The following is a 6,297-nucleotide window of genomic DNA, read 5'->3' as shown; positions in this document are numbered from 1 at the left end:
AATGCCTCACCAGATGAAGGATCACTTTCTGAGTTTGAAGATCACATCAGCAATGCATCTGAAAGCGAGTGTTCCGATGACAGTTACGACAGTCCACAGCCCATACAAAATAGTGTAGAGACTTTTCTTTCTAAAAATGGGAATATAGAATGGCAGTTGCATCCACCAGCACAACATGGTCGCCTACCAGCTTCGAACATCATCAAGAGTACCCCAGGAGTTACCAGGTATGCAGTCAGCAGAATATCTGATGTAAAATGTTCATTTGAAGCAGTATTTCACACAGCGCTTCAAAATGAAATAATAGAGATGACAAATATTGAAGGGCAGCGAGTTTATGGTGAACAGTGGACAGATATTGATGGTTCTGTTTTCCATGCATACTTAGGACTCTTACTCCTAGCGGGTGTATATCGATCTCATGGGGAGTCTACAAAAAGTTTGTGGGATAAAGATACTGGGCGAAACATATTTCGAGCAACCATGTCTCATGAAACATTCTGTAAGATATCACGTGTCCTGCGATTTGACAAGAAATCTACTAGAGAGGAAAGACGACGTACTGACAAACTTGCCGCAATTCGTAGTATTTGGGAGAAGTGGGTAGAGGTCCTTCCTAAACTGTATAATCCAGGAGAAAATGTTACTGTTGACGAGCAGTTAGTAGCATTTAGAGGTCGCTGTCCATTCAAGCAGTATATCCCAAGTAAACCGGCAAAATATGGGATCAAAATATGGACCATGTGTGACAGCAAAACTTCATACGTACTGAAAGCCCAAATTTATACAGGAAAGGTGAGTGGAGCGGCACCAGAAAGAAATCAGGGAATGAGGGTGGTATCTGATCTCACTTCTGAGTTACGTGGTCAGAATATCACGTGTGACAACTTTTTTACGTCGTACAATTTGGGGCAGCTGCTTCTGAAAAGGAAATTGACTATGTTGGGAACTATACGGAAAAATAAGCCGGAGCTTCCACACAAAATGACCAACAAGGAGGTACACAGCTCTTCATTTTACTTCACAAATGACACTACTGTGGTTAATTATATTCCTAAGAGACACAAGAATGTTGTACTTATGAGCACTCTCCACCATGATGCGGAAATCAGTGACAGGGCTGATAAGAAGCCAAAAATGATTTTGGACTATAATTCAACCAAAGGTGCTGTAGACACGCTTGATCAGTTATTAGGTACATATACATGCAAACGAAAAAGTAATAGGTGGCCAATGATAGTTTTCTACAATATTCTTGATGTTTCTGCTTATAATGCATACGTTTTGTGGATTTCGGTTGACCCTAATTGGAATGCAAGCAAATTGACTAGAAGGAGAATATTCTTGGAGGAACTTGGAAAGTCACTGATAAAAGAACATATTGCATCAAGAACGCATTTCCCAAGAACAGAAGATTCTTTGAGAATGGTCACAAGCATCCAAAACCCGAATGATGTGGGTGGTGTGTCAGAATCGGTAACAACAAGAAAATCTACAAAACGTGCACGCTGTAAGTTCTGTCCATCAAGTAATGACAATAAAACAAACATGGTGTGTGGAAAATGTAGTAAACATATTTGCAAGAAACATGTAACCTACTTGTGTCCACAGTGCAAGCAGTAAGAAAAGAACTGTAGTATTTTATAAGATGATTGTATTGAAAATTCTGTTGTTTCAAATTTATGTGAATACTTGTGCCTAAACTACAATCAGTAAGAAGAGAGGATTCTAAAGTTGTAGTGCTTTCTATGTTGGAATGTAATAAAAAAACTGTAGTGTGTTCTGTACTGTAGTGTGCTCTAAGATGAATATCTGTAATGACAACTGTCTGTTGTTAGAAAATGTCAATACTTACGTCTAAACTGTCAACAATAAGAATAGAAGTATGGAAAAACTGTAGTGCTTTCTAAGTTGAATGCCTGTAATGGAAACTGTCTGTTGTTTCAAATTTATGTGCATATTTAAATGAAAAATATCCCTCAATAAAGTTGTATGCATTGTTATTATTATTATTATTACCATTATTATTATTATTATTATTATTATTATTATTACTAACAAGGTACTGGAATAGAACAACAATGTCGATAGCTAAAACTGTACCAAAATTTATGTTTCTAAAGCATTTTGATATGTCGGGTCATATTGACCCGAACAGTATATATGTCAAGTAAAAGTGAACAGAACAGCAGGGTTAATTGTAACGTTCAGGGCCGCCTAATGACGATGGAACTCTCAAATTGCGTCGAGATTCAATACATCGTCCTCCAGCCGACTTGTCTCCAAGGGTCTATTGCTGCCTCGGGCACTTTATGGTCGTTCTCCTGTGAGTCTAGATTTTCGTATCCGACGCAAAAATGATAGGTAATTGTAACGTTCAGGGCCTTCTAATGACGATGGAACACTCAAATTGCGTCGAGATTCAATACATCGGCCTTCAGCCGACTTGTCTCCAAGGGGATATCGCTGCCTCGGGCACCTTATGGTCCTTCTCCTGTGAGTCTAGATTTTCGAATCCGACGCAAAAATGATAGTGAATTGTAACGTTCAGCGCCTCCTAATGACGATAGAAGACTCAAATTGCGTCGCGATCCAATACATCGTCCTCCAGCCGACTTGTCTCCAAGGGTCTATTGCTGCCTCGGGCACCTTATGGTCGTTCTCCTGTGAGTCTAGATTTTCGAATCCGACGCAAAAATGATAGTTATTTGTAACGTTCAGGGCCTTGTAATGACGATGGAACACTCAAATTGCGTCGAGATCCAATACATCGTCCTCCAGCCGACTTGTCTCCAAGGATCTGTTGCTGCCTCGGGCACCGTATGGTCGTTCTCCTGTGAGTTTAGATTATCGAATCCGACGCAAAAATGATAGTTAAATTTAACGTTCAGGGCCTCCTAATGCCGATGGAACACTCAAATTGCGTCGAGATTCAATACATCGTCCTCCAGCCGACTTGTCTCCAAGGGGATATTGCTGTCTCGGGCACAATATGATCCTTCTCCTGTGAGTCTAGATTTTCGAATCCGACGCAAAAATGATAGTGAATTGTAAGTTTCAGCGCCTCCTAATGACGATAGAAGACTCAAATTGCGTCGGGATTCAAAACATCGTCCTCCAGCCGATTTGTCTCCAAGGGGATATTGCTGCCTCGGGCACCAAATGGTTCGTCTGCTGTGAGTCTAGATTTTCGAATCCGACGAAAAACTGATAGTTAATTGTAACATTCAGGGCCTCCTAATGACGATGGAACACTCAAATTGCGTCGCGATCCAATACGTCGTCCTCCAGCCGACTTGTCTCCAAGGGTCTAATGCTGCCTCGGGCAATGTATGGTCGTTCTCTTGTAAGTCTAGATTTACGAATCCGACGCCAAAATGATAGTTAATTGTAACGTTCAGGGCCGCCTAATGACGATGGAACTCTCAAATTGCGTCGAGATTCAATACATCGTCCTCCGGCCGACTTGTCTCCAAGGGTCTATTGCTGCCTCGGGCACCTTATGGTCGTTCTCCTGTGAGTCTAGATTTTCGTATCCGACGCAAAAATGATAGTTAATTGTAACTTTCAGGGCCTTCTAATGACGATGGAACACTCAAATTGCGTCGAGATTCAATACATCGGCCTCCAGCCGACTTGTCTCCAAGGGGATATCGCTGCCTCGGGCACCACATGGTCCTTCTCCTGTGAGTCTAGATTTTCGAATCCGACGCAAAAATGATAGTGAATTGTAACGTTCAGCGCCTCCTAATGACCTAATGACCACATGGTCTTTCTCCTGTGAGTCTAGATTTTCGAATCCGAAGCAAAAATGATAGTTAATTGTAACATTCAGGGCCTCCTAATGACGATGGAACTCTCAAATTGCGTCGAGATTCAATACATCGTCCTCCAGCCGACTTGTCTCCAAGGGTCTATTGCTGCCTCGAGCACCTTATGGTCGTTCTCCTGTGAGTCTAGATTTTCGTATCCGACGCAAAAATGATAGTTAATTGTAACGTTCAGGGCCTTCTAATGACGATGGAACACTCAAATTGCGTCGAGATTCAATACATCGGCCTCCAGCCGACTTGTCTCCAAGGGTCTATTGCTGCCTCGGGCACCTTATAGTCGTTCTCCTGTGACTTTAGATTATCGAATCCGACGCAAAAATGATAGTTAATTGTAACGTTCAGGGCCTCCTAATGCCGATGGAACACTCAAATTGCGTCGAGATTCAATACATCGGCCTCCAGCCGACTTGTCTCCAAGGGTCTGTTGCTGCCTCGGGCACCTTATGGTCGTTCTCCTGTGAGTTTAGATTATCGAATCCGACGCAAGAATGATAGTTAATTTTAACGTTCAGGGTCTCCTAATGCCGATGGAACACTCAAATTGCGTCGAGATTCAATACATCGGCCTCCAGCCGACTTGTCTCCAAGGGGATATCGCTGCCTCGGGCACCACATGGTCCTTCTCCTGTGAGTCCAGATTTTCGAATCCGACGCAAAAATGATAGTGAATTATAACGTTCAGCGCCTCCTAATGACGATAGAAGACTCAAATTGCGTCGCGATCCAATACATCGTCCTCCAGCCGACTTGTCTCCAAGGGTCTATTGCTGCCTCGGGCACCTTATGGTCGTTCTCCTGTGAGTCTAGATTTTCGAATCCGACGCAAAAATGATAGTTAATTGTAACGTTCAGGGCCTTCTAATGACGATGGAACACTCAAATTGCGTCGAGATTCAATACATCGTCCTCCAGCGGACTTGTCTCCAAGGGGATAATGCTGTCTCGGGCACAATATGATCCTTCTCCTGTGAGTCTAGATTTTCGAATCCGACGCAAAAATGATAGTGAATTGTAACGTTCAGCGCCTCCTAATGACGATAGAAGACTCAAATTGCGTCGGGATTCAATACATCGTCCTCCAGCCTATTTGTCTCCAAGGGGATAATGCTGCATCGGGAACCAATGGTTCGTCTGCTGTAGGTCTAGATTTTCGAATCCGACGAAAAACTGATAGTTAATTGTAACATTCAGGGCCTCCTAATGACGATGGAACACTCAAATTGCGTCGCGATCCAATACATCGTCCTCCAGCCGACTTGTCTCCAAGGGTCTAATGCTGCCTCGGGCACTTTATGGTCGTTCTCTTGTAAGTCTAGATTTAGGAATCCGACGCCAAAAGGATAGTTAATTGTAACGTTCAGGGAAGCCTGATGACGATGGAACTCTCAAATTGCGTCGAGATTCAATACATCGTCCTCCAGCCGACTTGTCTCCAAGGGTCTATCGCTGCCTCGGGCACCTTATGGTCGTTCTCCTGTGAGTCTAGATTTTCGAATCCGACGCAAATATGATAGTGAATTGTAACGTTCAGCGCCTCCTAATGACGATAGAAGACTCAAATTGCGTCGCGATCCAATACATCGTCCTCCAGCCGTCTTGTCTCCAAGGGTCTATTGCTGCCTCGGGCACCTTATGGTCGTTCTCCTGTGAGTCTAGATTTTCGAATCCGACGCAAAAATGGTAGTTAATTGTAACGTTCAGGGCCTTGTAATGACGATGGAACACTCAAATTGCGTCGAGATCCAATACATCGTCCTCCAGCCGACGTGTCTCCAAGGGTCTGTTGCTGCCTCGGGCACCGTATGGTCGTTCTCCTGTGAGTTTAGATTATCGAATCCGACGCAAAAATGATAGTTAAATTTCACGTTCAGGGCCTCCTAATGCCGATGGAACACTCAAATTGCGTCGAGATTCAATACATCGGCCTCCAGCCGACTTGTCTCCAAGGGTCTATTGCTGCCTCGGGCGCCTTATGGTCGTTCTCCTGTGAGTCTAGATTTTCGAATCCGACGCAAAAGTGATAGTTAATTGTAACGTTCAGGGCCTTCTAATGACGATGGAACACTCAAATTGCGTCGAGATTCAATACATCGTCCTCCAGCCGACTTGTCTCCAAGGGGATATCGCTGCCTCGGGCACCACATGGTCCTTCTCCTGTGGGTCTAGATTTTCGTATCCGACGCAAAAATGATAGTGAATTGTAACGTTCAGCGCCTCCTAATGACCTAATGTCCACATGGTCCTTCTCCTGTGAGTCTAGATTTTCGAATCCGACGCAAAAATGATAGTTAATTGTAACATTCAGGGCCTCCTAATGACGATGGAACACTCAAATTGCGTCGCGATCCAATACATCGTCCTCCAGCCGACTTGTCACCAGGGGTCTATTGCTGCCTCGGGCACCTTATGGTCGTTCTCCTGTGAGTCTAGATTTTCGAATCCGACGCAAAAATGATAGTTAATT

The sequence above is a fragment of the Schistocerca serialis genome, chromosome 10, assembly GCF_023864345.2.
Source record: "Schistocerca serialis cubense isolate TAMUIC-IGC-003099 chromosome 10, iqSchSeri2.2, whole genome shotgun sequence".
NCBI classification, from domain to species: Eukaryota; Metazoa; Arthropoda; class Insecta; order Orthoptera; family Acrididae; genus Schistocerca; species Schistocerca serialis.
This window is presented reverse-complemented; position numbering follows the sequence as displayed.